Source organism: Pan troglodytes, chromosome 9, assembly GCF_028858775.2.
Source record: "Pan troglodytes isolate AG18354 chromosome 9, NHGRI_mPanTro3-v2.0_pri, whole genome shotgun sequence".
Taxonomy (NCBI): domain Eukaryota; kingdom Metazoa; phylum Chordata; class Mammalia; order Primates; family Hominidae; genus Pan; species Pan troglodytes.
The window spans coordinates 58,995,775-59,016,801 of record NC_072407.2 but is presented as its reverse complement, the minus strand read 5'-3'; the positions used below and the strand labels follow the sequence as shown (position 1 = coordinate 59,016,801).

Genomic DNA, 21,027 nt, shown 5'->3' with positions numbered 1-21,027 from the left:
AACCTCTCTGAGCAGTTTGTTATCACTTAGCATTGATTTGAGAACATTATGTCAATTCAGACTTTGGATTATGCTGACTTGAAGAATTTTTTCAGAGCGTCTTTCACGTCTTTATTCCTCAGACTGTAGATCATGGGATTCAACATGGGGAACAGCATAGTATAAAAGGTAGAAACCATTTTGTCCCTCTCGAGGGAGTAGCTGGAACTTGGCCGAGAGTAGTTGTAGAGAATGGAGCCATAGTATAAGGTAACAGAGATCAGGTGGGAGGAGCATGTGGAGAAGGCTTTGATGCGGCCCTGGGTAGAGTGGATCCTCAGGTTGGTGGTGATGATGGAGAGGTAAGAGGCAAGGATGAGCACAGTAGGGGAGATGACATTGGAGGCCAGCAGGAAGTGCAGCACAGCCTGGTAGCTCTCTCTCACACTGCATGCCAGCTTCACGAGGGGTGGGACATCACAGAAAAAGTCATCAATGACATTGTCACCACAAAAATCCAATGTGAATGTGTTGCTGGTTAATATTATTGCATTGACAAAACCCCCAGTATAGGAATATAAAACCAACAGATGCACAATCTCCTTGGCATGGTCTGAGCATAAAGCAGGGGCTTGGAGATGGCCACGTAGCGGTCATAAGCCATGGTAGCCAGTAGGTAGCACTCACTATAGGCCAGCCCGGCAGAGAAGAAGAACTGACACAGGCAGCCAGCGAAGGAGATGCTTTTGTCTTCAGAGATGCAGGTCACTAGGATCTTTGGGGTGTAGACAGAAGAATACCAGAGATCCAGAAATGATAGATTTCCAATGAAAAAATACATGGGTGTGTGTAGGCGGGAGTCATTACAGATCAACACGATGAGAGTGCTATTTCCTACCACAGTCAGACAGTACACACCCAGGAACACCACAAAGAGGCCCAGCTGCATCCCTGGATCTGTGGTGAAGCCCAGGAGGATGAACTCAGTCACTGTGTGATTGCTCCTCTGCATGGCTTATGGATACCACGCCTACAAATAGAGTAGAAAAGAGTTTAATTGCCTCAACCAATACCAAATGACGGCATTTTCTATGCTAAGCACCTGACATATAATCAACACTAAGCAGAAATTTTGGCTGCCTTGGGCAGGTGATGGGAGTTTTCTGAGCTTCAATATATTTATTGCAATAAAATGCATTTAATAACAGAAAAGCCTTAATTGAAATGTTTATTAATTTTTTCTTGAAAAACAAAATATTTATTGAGCCCTGTGTGCTATTCCAGACAGTGGGATATAGCGGTGAAGATGATAGGGCTGACTCCTATCCTACTGGGCTTTTATTCTAGAAGGGAGAGTTACATAAAAAACAAATAGGTACAGTGTCAATTAATGTTAAATGCTCATAACAAAATAAAACTAGATCATGGGATAAAAACAAACTAGGAAAGAGCTCATCTAATTTAGACACTGAGAGAAAAAAAAATCCTTTTTCTGTTCCCAGCTATGGATGGACAAATTGTTCAGAGCCTATGAAAACTGGGAAGGACCCTATGGTTTAGAAGGTGGTAACACTGTATTTTTCCACAATCACATAAAAAATTATCTGCTTAGTTACTCTGTAGGAGTCTTTGGTACATGTATCATAAATTCCAGGAAAGCAATCAGGTTGAGAATTAGCGTGAAGCTCAGGTAAAGACCAATGAATTTATCTGTTTATGCCAAGTAAAAAATGTGTGATGTTTTTATGGGTATTTGGGGTATAAAATGTTGAGAGTCAGCATTATCTCTCAGCCTCTATAACTAGCCATGAACATAGTTCTTAAAAGGACAGTTAGCCCAAGTCAATATTGTCTATAGCAATAGTTCTGAATGCTATCACATTGGAAAAATCTTCTTGTCAAACAAACATTTAGAAATGCTTCCTTTAGATTCTTGAAATAATATGTGTAGTTAATGTAACCTAAGTATAAACATGTATATATGTGTATGTAAACTATCCTAAGTCTAATGTAAAAGAGATATGAAAGAAAAATAATTCATAATACAATTATTATATGAAATAATTATAATATAGGATTTATTATAAAATAATTTGAATATTCAATATATAAATGCTGGATCACTTGGTGAGACATAGATAGTAAAATCAACACATGAAGAATCATCATTAATGTGTTGGTGACTCGAATATCAGGAGTCACATTGACATTGGTGATATTTTCCTGACAAGTTGGTCAAGTCTTGACGAAGTTTCAAACAAAATAAATGTCAATCTTTCCTTGGTTTTATTAAATTGTTATATAGGAGAACCTTGCAAAATATATTTTCTTTGTCTGTAGAGCAGAGTAGATTTCAAACTGATGTAATTATAACAATATTTTCTAATGCACAAATACTCATTGGGAGTCTGGATGTAGGGAGTGCAACATTTTTCTTTGCATAAGGTTGTCCCTATGGATGCAGGATGTGTTCATACTTGTCTACTAAATACTAAATATCCAGTAGTCCTCTTATCTTTGTGATAATAATAAATCCAACCACACACTTAAGAAATGCCCTTCAATGATAGACTGGATAAAGCAAATGTGACACATATACACCATGGAATACTATGTATCCATAAAAAAGAATAAGCTCATGTTCTTTGCAGGGACATGGATGAAGCTGGAAGCCATCATTGTCAGTAAACTAACACAGGAAGAGAAATTCAAACACCACATGTTCTCACTCATAAGTGGGAGTTGAACAACGAGAACACATGGACACAGAAAGGGGAACATCACACACTGGGGCCTGTTGGGGGTTGGAGGGCAAGGGGAGGGAGAGCATTAGGACAAATACCTAATGCATGTGGGGCTTAAAACCTAGATAACGGGTTGATAGGTGCAGCAAACCACCACGGCACATGCATTCCTAGGTAAGACAAACCTGCACGTTCTGCACATGTATCCCAGAACTTAAAGTAAAATAAAGAAAAAAAAAAGAAAGAACCCAGCAGCTATAAGCACACACAAAACACAAGTTTTGGTAACTAAATAACATTTTTCCACTGGAAGGACCCAGAACTCCTTGAAACTCCCAAGTTTTGGTCAAGGATTGCATAAGATGAGTCTGGGACATCTTGTGGCAGAAACTAAGAAAATATTCAAAAATTATAGGGACATGTTTAAACGACCCAGAAGCTAGCTTGAAGAAGTTTCCACTGGATGCATTTTAGACAATTTCATATTAAAAGTATAATGACCATAATTGAATAAAACATATTGAATATAAAATAAAGAAAGAACCACTCTTTAAAGGATGTTTTCATTTATTGAGACTCCACTACTTCAAAGCTTTGCATTTTACTTTATGAATCTTCATAGGCTTTTCTAGGAATTGTGTAAAGAAATGCAAAATAACTGGAAAATGTTGCTAAATGGTCAAATTACCTGTGGCAGTACAGCTCTCTATTTACTTTTTTTTACTGGGTCACTGGGGTAAAGCGGAGATAGAAGCCCACAGCATAGAGCAAGGATTTTTGTTTCTTTTGCATGTTACATATCTCCACTTCTTAGAATAGTACCTGGCATATAATAGATGTACAATAAATATTTATGGAATAAACGAATGGGTAACCCCGACTCAGAAGACAAACAAGTCAAGAGAATTGATGTTCTGGGTGTCCTCTAATGATGTCATTATACCCTAAAACCACTACAGAATTGTTTGGTATTCCACATGCATTTCCCAGCACCAGCAATCCCAGGTCATTTGTGTATTTTGCAGACAGATGCAGGGACAAACAAAGAAATCAGTCCACAATATAGTCAGCCTAAACAAATATTTGTTTTCCCAAAAGGAGTGTCTGTGAAAAAATTGTTTTTCATCTGAGCAACAGATTGCCTGTCATTATATGTCATGACGTTTAGGAAGCATGCCTAAGAAATCAGAGCTGACTGCTCACACTAGAGACAGATGGGATATCCTTGAAAAAGCATTTGTCTTTCAACAACTAAGAAGGATTCAAGTTCTCCATCACTAGTCAATGTAAAGCCTCAATTTCTTCATATGTAAGATAGGGATAATTCATCTCTTTTTAGGGTTGTTGTAAAGGAGTTTACTCAAGTAAGGACTACATACAGTACCTAGCATGTTATAAACACTCAAGTAACAAATGGTTCTCAAATTCTTTGCACCTAAGAGCGCCCCAGTGTTTCTAACTTAGGAGGTTGCAGGTCAGCCCCCAGGAATCTGCTTTCATTAAAGCAGCCCAAGCGCTTGTAATGTGGGTTGTTTGTAGATTATGTTGAGAAATACTAAAATGAATATCGGTTGCATTTATAAAAGTTTCCGGAATCAAAATGAAGTCACTAGTGTTAAATAAAAACAAGTGACAAATATGGCTGGGCATGGTGGTTCATGCCTTTAATCCCAGAACTTTGGGAGGCTGAGGCAGGAGGGTCTCTCCAGCCCAGGAGTTCATAAACAGTGTGGGCAACACGGTGGGACCATGTCTCTATAATTAATAAATACATACATACATAAAAAATAATTTAAAAAGTGACAAAAAGAGCCAGTGAAGGGAATTAAGAGAGGTTTCTCATGCTTGTATTCCTGATAAAACTATCATAAAAGACTGCAAAAACCACACCTTGCACAAAGGTCATCACAACTTTACAGAAAAAGAGTACTTCTGCAAGGACACCTGCCCAGAAACTGCCTGTCCAGCCAAGCATCGACCGGGCCATGGACTGCCTGCTACTCCTGGGTGCTGGAGAATCTGGTAAAGGCACCAATGTGAAGCAGATGAGGATCCTACATGTTAATGGGCTTAATGGAGAGGGCACTGAAGAGGACCTGCAGGCTGCAAGGAGCAACAGAGATGGAATATATTACCTCTGGATGATGGCTACAGTTTCTCATCTTCCTGGCTATGTCCTCTCACAATTTGCATGCTGGAATTGCTAGGTCTTAGGAACTCCTAGTAAGAATACTATTCTGTTGTCTGGAAGGGAGCGGGGATGGGGCTCCTACTTCCTGACCTTGAACTATGATTGAAAAAAATAATAAAAAATGGACTGAAATCCTTAATTGGTAAAAATGTAGTATGACAATTATCCAAAAAATCATCTATATAAGAAATGACTAATTGACAATCTAAGGTACCAAAAGTTGGCATTTGAGCAAAATATGACAAGCCCTTAGTGAGCAACCTACTGTGTACTAAATGTTGTGCGAAACCCTTGAACCCCACTAATACCTTGCCTGCATATCTCTCTGTGACTCTGTTCTGCAAGTAAATATAAGTATTAACATTTGTGATAAATAAAAATTCTCTGCATGTTTCAGCAAAACCAACAAACAACAAAACAACAACAACAACAAAAAACAGGCATCACCCTTGTCATCAATCTTTGTAGCCAAAGATTATTATTTCAAAATAATCACATAATTCTCATTTTTAAAAAAATCTTTGTCTTCCATTACCTCCCCGAATATGCATACGGTTTACTGTGGCATTTGTATTCCCACAGCAACACTCTATTCTCAGATAAACCTATTTTTCTTTTAGATAGCCTCTCTGTGTTTGTTATTTAGGTTGACATATATGGTGTCAGAAATAGAACCCGAAAAAGATAATGATCCAAAGAAACTGGTGATTCTTGAACTGATGTGCAGTGCTCACTTGAGGCCCTTGTGCTTTCCTCCACTTCCTTGGCTCACTTTTCTGCCCTGATGAGTCTTCTCTTAGGCTGAGCCTGCCTCTTTTAGTAGAGGCTTTTTTATATTAGTCAGGATCTGTTTTTTTATAAAGTCACCTAATAAGGGACTATGCATCCCTCCTGGGGTGATAAAATACTTTTTGTCTTTTGTGGTATATCTTTTCTGGTGTAAAGACATGTGTCTTTCTGGATTGAGTACTCTGGTTCTACAGAATTTACATTCTATCTAGAAGGCATGTCTTTTGAGGTGAATTCACTTTTGGTCTCTGTGCTTAGTTGAATATTTTGTTTGATCTCTACGCCGAGGTTGAAATTTTTATGAATGCTCTTATCTTGGTTTCTTTTGATTTGGTTTGATTCTTTTCCCTTGCTTTTTAAAAAATTATTCTGAAAGCAAAAATATATTCCAAATGTTGGGTGCAGAAAGGTTAATTAAAAGCCATTAGTGCAATTGCTACCATCTAAAACACTGCTCCAAACTCCTGACATTTCCTGATAGGAATGATAATATTTTCTTTGCTCTCAAGAGATGAGTAAGAAACAGAATGGGTTTTTTAAACATAAAGGCATGACAGGTTTTTGGGACTCCAGCTAGCCACATTTTATGGCTCATGCTTATGCATATTTTAAAATTGACAAGCAATGTTACATCAAGAAAAATTCAGAGCTCAAATGTTCATTATTTAAACTCTTTTAGAGATCTGCAACTACCATGCTAAGCATGTAGAGACTTCTAAGTTCACTGTCTCTCTTTCTTGTTTTTTCTTACTGCCTACTTTGAATCTGCTGACTTTTCTACTGGGGTTGACATAAAACTCACCGCTTGTGGCATTCTAGTCAAGACTTTTTTAAAAGTATTAAAGGGCTTTTAAATTAATAGCTTCACAAATTACAAGAGCTCCATGGTAACCAACAACCTAGACACCATTAGAAAATGTAAATTTAGGTTTACCTGACTAAAATTTGTTTATGGTGATGAAATAATTTATTGAAAAATTAATAATCTATAAAAAGAGCTAGATAAATATGTATAAATGTTAGGCTCTCAGGTCTAACAGGTCAAAATCTTGAACTCTAAACAATATAAATCATCTTTGTCTGGCATAAAAAATTTGCTTTTTCTGCCACACAAAGACTAACCCCCCCAGCCCCTGCGAAAAAAACAACAAATCCTGCTAAAATTCTTTCTTGTCTCCATTTGTTAATCAAGCAAAACAGACCTGCAAAAAAAATAAAAATAAAATAAAAAAAGATAGATTTGTTACTAGTTCAACACTGGAGATTTTGTTTTTCTAATACAATTCAACCAGTCCTAGCTACAATGTAAACAATTGAAAATTTAACTCTAAACTCATTTGAGACTGAATAAATAAAATATAAATGTTAAAGAGGCTAAGAAAAACAAACAAACCAACAAACAACAATAAAACCCAAGCTACTATATAAATTGCTTCACCCAAATTTTGGTCTGCAGCCTTCATTAGATTACATATTGAGGAAAGTTATCACATCTTTGTGTGTGCATATATGTGTTTAGGTGCATATATGTGTATGAACATGTATTATGTGGCATGTTGTTTCTACATGGTAAAATCTGGCATAGTTGGCAAAAAAATTTCTTATTTTTATTTTTATTTTTTGAGATGGAGTCTTACTCTGTCACCCAGACTGGACTGCAGTGGCACTATCTCAGCTCACTACAACCTCTGCCTCCCGGGTTTAAGCGATTCTCCTGTCTCAGCCTCCTGAGTAACCCTCCTGGGATTACAGGCACGTGCCGCCACCATTCCTGGTTAATTTTTGTGTTTTTAGTAGAGATGGGGTTTCACCATGCCAATTGGTCAGGCTGGGTCTTGAACTCCTGACCTCGTGATCTGCCTTCCTTGGCCTCCCAAAGTTCTAGGATTACAGGTGTGAACCACTGTGCCCTGCGGCAAAAAATTTCTTAAGGAATTCTATTCACATATCTTAGATAAATGAGCACTCATAAAAAATGTATAATAACCCAAATGCTTTTTAGTTCATGTGACTTAAGTACATCTTTAATAAATAAGCTGGTTTTAAAATTATCAGGAAATTGTCAACATATGTTTTTGCCCAGGTGTACTGGTAGAATTTTATATTTGTCTTTGCTACATGTTTTAGGGTGTTGGGATTTGACCCAAAGGTTATAAAACTATAAACTCAGCCTAAAACAGAATAATCTTTGTCAACTCTTTGATAATTAAGGCTAGTTTAATAATGTTTGTTTAGTAAAAATAGCTATATCTTCTAAGTTATAAGCAAAATATTCATATAATTTAAGATTTCTACTTAGGTGCATGCCTGATATTCATAAGTTATACAAATAGGAAAATAACTAGAAATGATGATTAGCTTTATTTCATATCTCAATTTTCATAACTAATCTATGTAAACTGTAAAAAATTGAATAAATTAGATAATAGAAATGAGGTAAATGTCTGTAAATATAGTTTTCATGTAATTTGAAATCTTAAAGTTATATTATATTGATTTAAATGATATTCATTAAATGTCTGAGTCATTTCCAAATAATATCATAAAACAAAATTCTGACCATAAATATAAGTTTCTTTTCTTGGATTCTAAAATAATATAGAAAGACTAAATAGATTTGGTTCCATGAATATACGTAAAATTCTGTTATAGAAAAACATGTTTTTAAAAATTATAAAGATTTTCATATATAAAATACTGATATGACAGATAATTCAAGATTTCTGGCTTCCTAGGTTTTCACTAAATTTAAGGTTATTAAATTAAAAATACTAATTAATACCTCTAGAACTATAATATAAAATCTCTCAAAAAAGTAAGACGTGTTTTAATAAAAAATTATAAGAAAGGCATAAAAGCATATTCTTTATCAAGAAAAAAAGAATAATTTTGCATAATTTAGAGTTACTTAAAGGTTTTTTTTGCAAAATATAAATTTAACAGGTATAAAACAATAGGCTACAATGTGATGGAAAAGTACCAGTAAGTAGGAGAGAGACAGAGATAGGAAAAAAGTTATGGGTATGAAAATATATTTTTGCAAAACAAGTTGAAAAGAAGATAATTTTGTATGAGAAAAAATATTTTGTGGTAACTTTTTGTTCTAAAGTAAAATGACTGGTTATTTAAGAAAGATTAAGTATAAGACATAACAGAAAGTTTAAGCATGCTGTAAATGGTCTGAGTAGGTATGGTGTTTGTGAAAGGGGGAATTTATAAAAGAAATTTTGTATGTGATCAAGTTGGCTATAATTTAAAAAAAATTATGACTGTCTAAAAAATGAGACTTAACATTGAAAATATACTAATATTAAACTAAAAAATTTGGTCCCCTATATTAGAAAACGATTTTCTTAATATATTGATTTGCTCTTAGTAAGACTGCAAAAATTTTTGATTTTTAATTCTGAAACATGTTTTTCTTAATGGTGATATTCTAAACTACAGACAATTTCTATTTCTGCCATATTTCTTCCTGAGATGTATTTAATTTCTCTAGTTTTAGTTTTGAAATGCTGTCTTTTTCATCCAGAATTGTACTTTTATTTTTGGAGGTAAATTTTTTCTGGAAACATTTCAGATTTATGTCTCAGAAGTTTAATTTTTGCTGTATCTTGCTGCATATAATTGGCAGGTCCTGAATCATTGTCTTCAGCTCTCTTTCTTCCCTTAAAAATGTGTGGGTTTGTTGTTGTTGTTGTTGTTGTTGTTGTTGTTGTTGTTTGTTTTTTTGCTTGGCTGGAGTGATAGCTCTTTCTTTCAACCTTTTCATCAACTCTTTTTCTTCCTGGTTCTAACACTGTTGTTATAGCCTGATGCTGAAATACTTATCTTAAAGGCCTAGAAAACCAATGTTTTCCCTCAGTATAATTTGATTTTATACTTTAGGTTTATCTTGCTGTGTGTGAATTGTGACCAGGAAACTTTCCACGTTGTTACTAAGAGCCAGGTATTCCTCTGTTCAAGATATTAGTTTTCTTGTTTACATTCCTCTATAATATAGCGTAACCTTACAACCTGGACACACTCCTCCTGTGTCTGGTTAAATTCAGGTGCCCTTTTCATCAGGTTTGACTTCCAGGTTATCTAAATGAGCTTCCCTTAAGGAAAAACAATGAAACTGCAGTACGTTTATCTTTACCTTTTTAATAACTGGCTTTATAAAAAATAAAGATTTAAAATTTTATAAAGATAATTTCCTGTGTTGTCTTTATTAAATTTTTGATTACTTAGAAAAACTGAGCTTTAACAGGGTTAAGGTTCTTACACCCATGTAACTTTCTGCATTGATTTTGAAGTCTTTTGATTATTACTCTGGTTAATGACTGATATTTTACAGAGACCTGTGATTCTGTTTTGATCAAGTCTTTTGAACCTTTGACATCTGGTAGGCTTCCCTCAGGTCAAAATCCTAAATTAAATCTTTTGACCTAGAATTAACTTAGAGATTTTCAGTTAAGTCCTTGGAGAGACTTAAAGAATGTATCTCTCATTTTGTAGAAATATTAAATGATTAGGCTTATTTGGTAAATTAAGGAATTGTCAAATGATAAATGATACTAGATTTTCTTTCAGTTATATTTATAGATATATTGTTGTCTAATTTTTTCCAAAATTATATACATGCTACATTTAATGTTATGAGTCATAATTTTGTTTGTTATGTTAAATCTTTTCTAAAGTTATGTGTGTGTGATATGTTATTAATGTGAGTATTCTAAAGATTATATAAAATTTATAAAAGTCTACGAGTTCTGATGTGATGCTATCAGTTATGGTTCTTGTTGTCATCTTAAAATGTACGTAAATAGGCCGGGCGCAGTGGCTCACGCCTGTAATCCCACCACTTTGGGAGGCCGAGGTGGGTGGATCACCTGAGGTTGGGAGTTCAAGACCGGCCTGACCAACATGGAGAAACCCCGTCTCTACTAAAAATACAAAAAAATTAGCCAGGCATGGTGGCCCATGCTTGTAATCCTACCTACTCAGGAGGCTGAGGCAGGAGAATCGCTTGAACCCAGGAGGCAGAGGTTGCAATGAGGGGATATCATGCCATTGCACTCCAAGCTGGGCAACAAGAGCAAAACTCCGTCTCAAAAAAAAAAAAAAAAAAGTACATAAATACAAATAACTAAATTAAAATCCCTTGTCAACTGTGAATTCTCATTACATTTTTAACCATGGCTATTCTAAGTTTTTGTCATCCACAGTTGTTTTGAATCTTCTGTAAAATCATTTGTAGTCACCTATATTGCTTTTCATGGAAAAGACTATAACAAGTACTCTTGAACATAGATTTCTGATACCCTTAAGATTGAAAGACAAAAATCAAAATGTTCAGAGCTCTAACAAAGAAACGGATGAGTTCATGAAGCAGTTAATCAAGATGAAGCAAAACAAAAAATTAATTATATAAAATTAAATAATCGATGGTAATGTTTTCAGAACTTATTTAAATAATTGTTGATTCTTTACTTAAACAATTTGTTTTCTGGGTTTAAGGACATTTTCTTTCATACACTATCTATAGTTTGTAACAATTCTGTAAAGTATACTTTTGTGAACAAAGGTGGAAGCATTTGATTTTTCTCCATACTTGATTCCTCCAATATTTGGAAACTATTCATGAGTATACTTATTGCTTTATAACAATAGGATTGTTAACATACATTCAATAAAATTTTGTTTCCTCTTTTTAAGAGAATAAAATTGGAAACATTGGTTATATTGTCAAGGTTTTGACTAAAGTAAAATATTTGAGAATGAACTTTAAATGCTTGGCCTCATAGGGTTTTCATCCTTACAGTGAATAAATAATAATTGTCACTTCCTGGCAGGCCTAGGAACCTTAAGAATGGAAGTAAAATGTAAAGCCTAGCTTGGTTTGGCTTCCTAGCCTCAATAAGGTTTCAACTTGGAGATTTTTATGTCATCAATACAGAAAGAAAACATTATGATTCTAAAAATAAAAGCTATAATAAACATTAGATTGTAGTCATATGCATTGCTTTCAAGTTCTTGTTATCCACCTGTTAACTAGATTAGATCCTGAATGTATAGAGAAAAATTGTTTCTAAAGAAAATTATAATACACTTGTTATTAGATTGTGGTTCTGTGCATTACTTTTAAGTTCTTATTACGTATCTATAGACAGGATTAGAACCTGAATTCTCCTCCAATATTTGGCTACAATTAACAACAAAACCTGATTTTTTCCTAAAGCCTTATAAGCTGAAACGAGATGAATTTTAAGGGACAAGAATTGTGTCTGATGTGTGGGCCACCCAAAAAGTTTACCAAGCTACCTGATGTCATGACCAGAGACATTCTAACCAGGAGGAGAAATTCACATTTTTTTTTGTTTTTTGGTCACTGTATACAGCTTTCCTAAAGAAATCAGGATGACTCCATGTCATAATAAGACTCTTACTCCTCTTAATGCTACCTTTCTTACTTGGCAAAATAATAGTGTAATTAAAGTTTTACAATCAGTAGTTTATGCTGGTATCTTAACAAAACCTAATACAAGAAATTATTTATTATCCACTGGTTAAATAAGAAAATGTCTGTGCTATTGCTAACATTACATTATGTACTTGGATAAACTCCTCCGGGGAAGTTGGGACCCACATATGCAAAATAAGAAAACAGGCCATCTGATTACAACAGGTCTCACCTAATTCTCTAATGTCATTTGCTTTATTCAGTTGGTTGCCTTTAAGCCTGTGTTTATGACTGAAAACTACTATGTAAACTGGAATTGTGATATTACTATTAATTTTACTTTGTATTTTCCTTTTTTAAACTTTGTAGCTGTTACTTCTTAAATATTTGTGGAAGTACAACTCCTAAGGATATAATGTTGGCCCAGCACTTTGGTATGGTTGCAAAAGACTACAGAACAGAGAAAATTCAACTTAATAATAAACTCCAGGTAGACTTAGCCTGTGTCCCACTCCCTTCGAACTTCCCTTGTTGCTCAGTGTGGCTAAAGAGGTTTTAACACTGACTGCTAGTCACCAAACTCTCCCCCTAAGGTGGGATGAGACCAGCCCAGGCATAGGTCCATTCCAGCACCAAGGGATATCAAAATCTAACTATATGATTATTGTTCAGTGATGCCTTTGGAGAAAGTCTTGATCAAAAGGGAGAAAATATGAAAGTTGTCAGAATCAAAATGGAGTCACTAATATACAAAAAAAAAAAAAACAAAACTCACAAAGCGAGCTGGGGAAGGCATGAAGAGAGGGTTCTCAAGATTGTATGCCTGAGAACAAAACCATCACAAAAGATTCTGCAAAAAATAACAGGCTTGCACCAAGTCCATCACAACCTTGCATAAAAAGTATTTCTGCAATTATAACAAACTATCTCTCAGACCACAGTGCAATCAAACTAGAACTCAGGATTAAGAATCTCACTCAAAACTGCTCAACTACATGGAAACTGAACAACCTGCTCCTGAATGACTACTGGGTACATAACGAAATGAAGACAGAAATAAAGATGTTCTTTGAAACCAACGACTACAAACACACAACATACCAGAATCTCTGGGACGCATTCAAAGCATATGTAGAGGGAAATTTATAGCACTAAATGCCCACAAGAGAAAGCAGGAAAGATCCAAAATTGACACCCTAACATCACAATTAAAGGAACTAGAAAAGCAAGAGCAAACACATTCAAAAGCTAGCAGAAGGCAAGAAATAACTAAAATCAGAGCAGAACTGAAGGAAATAGAGACACAAAAAATCCTTCAAAAAATTAATGAATCCAGGAGCTGGTTTTTTGAAAGGATCAACAAAATTGATAGACTGCTAGCAAGACTAATAAAGAAAAAAAGAGAGAAGAATCAAATAGCCACAATAAAAAATGATAAAGGAGATATCACCACCGATCCCACAGAAATACAAACTACCATCAGAGAATACTACAAACACCTCTACGCAAATAAACTAGAAAATCTATAAGAAATGGATAAATTCCTCGACACATACACTCTCCCAAGACTAAACAAGGAAGAAGTCGAATCTCTGAATAGACCAATAACAGGAGCTGAAATTGTGGCAATAATCAATAGCTTACCAACCAAAAAGAGTCCAGAACCAGATGGATTCACAGCCGAATTCTACCAGAGGTACAAGGAGGAGTTGGTACCATTCCTTCTGAAACTATTCCAATCAATAGAAAAAGAGGGAATCCTCCCTAACTCACTTTATGAGGCCAGCATCATTCTGATACCAAAGCTGGGCAGAGACACAACCAAAAAAGAGAATTTTAGACCAATATCCTTGATGAACATTGATGCAAAAATCCTCAATAAAATACTGGCAAAACGAATCCAGCAGCACATCAAACAGCTTATCCACCATGATCAAGTGGGCTTCATCCCTGAGATGCAAGGCTGGTTCAATAGACACAAATCAATAAATGTAATCCAGCATATAAACAGAGCCAAAGACAAAAACCACATGATTATCTCAATAGATGCAGAAAAAGCCTTTGACAAAATTCAACCACCCTTCATGCTAAAAACTCTAAATAAATTAGGTATTGATGGAATGTATCTCAAAATAATAAGAGCTATCTATGACAAACCCACAGCCAATATCATACTTAATGGGCAAAAACTGGAAGCATTCCCTTTGAAAACTGGCACAAGACAGGGATGCCCTCTCTCACCACTCCTATTCAACATAGTGTTGGAAGTTCTGGCCAGGGCAATTAAGCAGGAGTAGGAAATAAAGGGTATTCAATTAGGAAAGGAGGAAGTCAAATTGTCCCTGTTTGCAGACGACATGATTGTATATCTAGAAAACCCCATTGTCTCAGCCCAAAATCTCCTTAAGCTGATAAGCAACTTCAGCAAAGTCTCAGGATACAAAATCAATGTACAAAAATCACAAGCATTCTTATACACCAACAACACAAAAACAGAGAGCAAAATCATGAGTGAAATGCCATTCACAATTGCTTCAAAGAGAATAAAATACCTAGGAATCCAACTTACAAGGGATGTGAAGGACCTCTTCAAGGAGAACTACAAACCACTGCTCAAGGAAATAAAAGAGGATACAAACAAATGGAAGAACATTCCATGCTCATGGATAGGAAAAATCAATATTGTGAAAATGGCAATACTGCCCAAGGTAATTTACAGATTCAATGCCATCACCATCAAGCTACCAATGCCTTTCTTCACAGAATTGGAAAAAACTACTTTAAAGTTCATATGGAACCAAAAAAGAGCCTGCATCGCCAAGTCAATCCTAAGCCAAAAGAACAAAGCTGGAGGCATCACGCTACCTGACTTCAAACTATACTGCAAGGCTACAGTCACCAAAACAGCATGGTAGTGGTACCAAAACAGAGATATAGATCAATGGAACAGAACAGAGCCCTCAGAAATAACGCCGCATATTTACAACTATCTGATCTTTGACAAACCTGAGAAAAACAAGCAATGGGGAAAGGATTCCCTGTTTAATAAATGGTGCTGGGAAAACTGGCTAGCCATATGTAGAAAGCTGAAACTGGATCCCTTCCCTACACCTTATACAAAAATCAATTCAAGATGGGTTAAAGACTTAAACATTAGACCTAAAACCATAAAAACCCTAGAAGAAAACCTAGGCATTACCATTCAGGACATAGGCATGGGCAAGGACTTCATGTCTAAAACACCAAAAGCAATGGCAACAAAAGCCAAAATTGACAAATGGGATCTAATTAAACTAAAGAGCTTCTGCACAGCAAAAGAAACTACCATCAGAGTGAACAGGCAACCTACAAAATGGGAGAAAATTTTCGCAACCTACTCATCTGACAAAGGGCTAATATCCAGAATCTACAATGAGCTCAAACAAATTTACAAGAAAAAAAAACAAACAACCCCATCAAAAAGTGGGCAAAGGACATGAACAGACACTTCTCCAGAGAAGACATTTTTGCAGCCAAAAAACACATGAAAAAATGCTCATCATCACTGGCCATCAGAGAAATGCAAATCAAAACCACAATGAGATACCATCTCACACCAGTTAGAATGGCAATCATTAAAAAGTCAGGAAACAACAGGTGCTGGAGAGGATGTGGAGAAATAGGAAGACTTTTACACTGTTGGTGGGACTGTAAACTAGTTCAACCATTGTGGAAGTCAGTGTGGCTATTCCTCAGGGATCTAGAACTAGAAATACCATTTGACCCAGCCATCCCATTACTGGGTATATACCCAAAGGACCTTAAATCATGCTGCTGTAAAGACACATGCACACGTATGTTTATTGCGGCATTATTCACAATAGCAAAGACTTGGAACCAACCCAAATGTCCAACAATGATAGACTGGATTAAGAAAATGTGGCACATATACACCATGGAATACTATGCAGCCATAGAAAAGGATGAGTTCATGTCCTTTGTAGGGACATGGATGAAATTGGAAATCATCGTTCTCAGTAAACTATCACAAGAACAAAAAACCAAACACCGCATATTCTCACTCATAGGTGGGAATTGAACAATGAGATCACATGGACACAGGAAGGGGAATATCACATTCTGGGGACTGTTGTGGGGTGGGGGGAGGGGGGAGAGATAGCATTGGGAGATATACCTAATGCTAGATGATGAGTTAGTGGGTGCAGCACACCAGCATGGCACATGTATACATATGTAACTAACCTGCACAATGTGCACATGTACCCTAAAACTTAAAGTATAATTAAAAAAAAAAAATAAGACAGTGGCACCCTAGCGCAATAAAGAACAGTGCTGGAAAAAAAAAGAAAAAAAGAAATTAACAAATGTAAAGATTTGCTGCATAAAGTTATAAATTTTATTCTTTTTAATTTTAAAGTTATAAATTTTATTCTTTTTAATTTTAAAGTCATAAATTTTATTCTTTTTAATTTTAAAGTTACAAATTTTATAAGATGATCTATAAACAGATCTACATTTGAATCCTAATGGCAACAATTTCTATAATAGGGACCTTGGAAAACTCATTTAAATTGCTTTAATTTTATTTCTTATCTATTAAATGGGAAAATAATTTCCTCATATGATGGTAGAAAAATCTAGAGAGATATTGTATATAATGTGCTTAGTATATCGTAACTAATGATGTTACAGTGTTGTAAAGCAATGGATTGCTTTTTTTTTTTTTTTTTTTTGAGACAGAGTCTCGCTCTGTTGCCCAGTCTGGAGTGCAGTGGTGCGATCTCGGCAGCTCACTGAGACCTCTGCCTCCCAGGCTCAAGTGACTCTCCTGCATCAGCCTCCCCAGTAGTTGGGATTACAGGCATGTGCCACCACACTCGGCTACTTTTTTTGTATTTTTAGTAGAGACAAGGTTTAACCATGATGGCCAGGTTGGTCTCAAACTGCTGACCTCAAGTGATCTGCCTGCTTCAGCCTTCCAAAATGCTGGGATGGATTGCTTTTTTATGTAAAATATTTCAATGTATTAAATTTTTATATATTATCACCTACTGACACTTTGATGTACTTTCTTCTCCTATCAGCATTCTCTTCTCCATCCCATCACCAGTAGCCTTTGCTTAATAGTTCACAGGTCTAACTATTCTTATGGAGCCCAGGGTGATGCTCTTTCCCTTTGACTCTTCCATCCCTTCGTTCACATATTTTGCTCTGAGGTTCATTACTCAGAAAAGATAATTGAGTTTTATTGAGCTCAGCTACCTCTGAGACTGTTAAGAAAAGTATATAATTCTTCTCACTGGAAAAAACAATGCTCATAATACACCCTGGGACACACACACACACACACACACAAAATGGTAAAACACACATTTCCTTTGTGTTTCCCTGGATACTTACTTATGTACACTGGTAGAGAGGATGGTTTGACAAGCCAACATCTGTATTTCTTAATCAGAACAAGAAGACTATAATAGCTGGCAGGAAGTACTAACCAGCTAACATGCTATCCTTCCTAACTAATATTATATTTTTATATTAAAAGCTAAAAGTGCATTCTTCATCCAAAATTATTAAAATACAACTTTTTGTATTTAGAGATATGCTTCTATTGTTAGAGGTTTCCTTAAAATTACTATATGCCTTCACACTTTCTTAAAGAATATAAAACTTTAAAAGCAACATGTTAAGCTTTTCTTGACGTCTTTTGGCCGTTAGACTGATAATATCTTCTATTTTATTCTTTCTTCTCATTCTTGCTCTTGAGATATTAACAAGACTATTTCTTTTGTTAGTGGCTCCTAATCGTTGCCTGTTTGTGCATTTGTTTTTTTTTTCTTCCCTTGCAATTTTCTGTGTTGTTAATTGCTTTTTTTGAATCTAATAGTGTGAAATTCTACTTCTGTGTGTGAGCTGCCAGCAGTTTTAGAAATTAAAACAGGAAGATGATGAATATATTTCAAAACAGGGGCAGTGGCTCACACCTGCAATCCCAGCACTTTGGGACGCTGAGCGTAGGAGTTCAAAACGAGACTGGGCGACAAGGTGAAATCTTGTTTCTACAAAAAATAAAAAAAAAAAATTAGCCAGATGTGATAGGGTGTACCTGTAGTCCATGCTCCTCCAGAAGCTGAGGTGGGAAGATTGCTTGAGCTTGGGAGATTGAGGTTGCAGTGAGCCATGAAGGCACCTCCACTGCACTCCAGCCTGGGCAACAGAGTGAGACTCTGTCTCAAGAAAAAAAGAAAAGCTTTCTTTAGCACTTATCATATATTACTATGTAAATGGTTATTGGACTGGTTATGAGGAAGAAGAAAAATTTTCCATCTACATTTAACATTTGAACTAAGCAACTTACCTAAAATTCTCAGCAACACCATCATCTCAATAGAATTTAAGTTTGCCTTTCCCAGATTCTTTTATGTCAGAATACGAATTCCCAGGGTTACAGATTCCTGAAACCCCTCAGGGTTTCACAATTTGGAGAATAGCTAACAAGGCAATTAAACTAAATTTTGTATTGATGAATTGGGGATTATTACTGAGAAAGGAGGAAAAATTTTGGAGACCATGATTCCCTTGTGAAAAATGTAATTAGTTATAATTTTTATTCTCATTCTCCCTTGAGTTGTGTAGAAGCTTAACTATAATATGTATACACATATATTATGTGTGTTATTAATATTCATATGTTTATATTTGCATATTAAAACACATATGAACTTCCTTACTAATATTTCTGTTGTATGTTGGATATATCTCATTTTTCCCTCCAAATCCATTCTCCATCCTTCTAAACTCCTTTTTTTGCTCCAGGATGTTCACCTGTATTAATTTGCATCAGTGGGATCTTTGCTTACTATTTAATAGCTTTACCCAGTGGTTATCAATGGCAGGGAGGACAGTGAAGGCAGAGAGTTTCCCCCAGGCTCCTTATCTACAGACATGGCACAGCTGGTGTATCCATGGCCTTAGACCGTAGCTACTAACAGGTGACCCTTTTTCAAAACTCTTTCTTCAGTGCCCATAACCTCTCTCTCTTCTTGTATGATTAAGGATAGAGGTGGTAACAGTGCTCAGAAGTTATTAGTTCTAGGGTGTATTAGTAAGCGTTCTCCAGAGAGACAGAACCAATAGGAGATAGATAGATAGATAGATAGATAGATAGATAGATAGATAGATAGATAGACAGACAGACATAGAGGTTTACAAGAGGGGGTTTATTAGGAAAATTGGCTCACGTGATTAAGGAGGCTGAGAAGTCCGACAAAAGGCAGACTACATACTGGAGACCCTAGAATTCCAGTAGTGTGGTTCAGTCCAAGTTCAAAGGGCTGAGAACCCAAGAGGCTTGTGGTGTAAATCCTGGAGTTAAAAAGCTAAACAGCCTGGAGTTCTGATATCCAAGGACAGGAGGAGGAGTATACCCCAGCTCCAGAATAGAGACAAACCAATTCACATGTCCTCTGTTTTTATTCTGTCTGGGCCCCCAGTTGATTGGATGGTGTCAACCTGCATTAATTGCAGATCTTCCTCATTTAATCCTTTCCATCTCACATGCCAATTTTCTCTGGAAACACCCTCACAGACATACCTTAAAATGATGATTTATTATTTCTCTAGGTATGCCTTAATCCAGTCAAGTTGATACCTACAATTAACCATTAAATAGGCTTATTCCCAGAATTTCCTTGGAATTACCTACATCACATATGTTTCTTTGTAGTAATCCCTTTATTAAACCCTGTTCAAATGAACCAATTTTAATGGCCATCTTTACTTGCAAGATTTGTGACTACCACTGGTCCTAGAGGTAGTCCAAGAAGATAAATATTCACATGGGATTGGGTTGTTTACGTATTTGAAGATTAGGTGGAGAAATATGTGATGGAAGAAATGAGACATTAATAATGTATGAAATCCTGTGACATCAAATTTACTTAAATGATCACCAGTGGCATCAAAGTATGAAGGGCAGATCAAGGGCAAGGCATTGAGAGATAAATTTACTGTGACAAAGGCATGAATATAGTGATTATAAATCTTACGTGGTGAGCTGGATTTGCTGAAATTAAAATCCGTTACCATCCAACTGAAAAAACAAACAGGAAGTCAAAATGATTCTTATCTTCTGGAGTCCTTGGAAAAATATAGTGAAAAACAGGTACTATGGGCCAGGCGTGGTGGCACATGCCTGTAATCCCAGTGCTTTGGGAGGACAAGGCAGGAGAATCACTTGAGGCCAGACTAGACTGGGCAACATCGTGAGACCTTCGTCTCTATAAAAAATAAAAAATTAGCTGCATGTGGTGTGCACCTGTAGTCTCAGCCACTCAGAATGCTGAGCTGAGAGGATCACGTGAGCCTGAGGATGTGAGGCTGCAGTGAGCTGTGATTGCACCACATCACTCCAGCCTGAGTGACAGAGCAACACCGTGTCCCCAGAAAAAAAAAATGCTATGTCCTGATTGCTGGCATTGCAAAGATGTAGCCCAAATAAATGCTTAACATCAGCAAGTATTTAATGAGAAAGGTGTGATGTCCTGAGACATAGGATTGAGAGCATTTATGCCAAGAAAGACAAGTCTGAGAATTCTGAACCTCAAATTCTCTTGAGCCTCTTTTTAAAAATAGGTTTTCTTCCCCCAGAACCTGAGAGAACAAGGACTTTCCCTGGATGAATGCATTTTACTGACTGCACCTGAAAGAGGAGATCACATGCTGTTACCTTTCTCCTCAATGCCCAGTCCCATTATTCCACATTACTTCTGGGTTCCTGATGAAACTTAAAAATCATCATAGCCCAGACAGTGAGATATCAAATCTGATCTGGTAGGCTGGGCATAGTGGCTTATGCCTGTAATCCCAGTGCTTTCAGA

The 21,027-nt window shown here is 36.0% G+C and overlaps 1 pseudogene; it reads right to left on the bottom strand.

Annotated features, from left to right (window-relative positions):
* Positions 1-56: 56 nt before the first annotated feature.
* On the bottom strand, positions 57-991 carry LOC466577 (olfactory receptor 9G1-like; annotated as a pseudogene).
* Between the last annotated feature and the right edge of the window lie 20,036 nt (positions 992-21,027).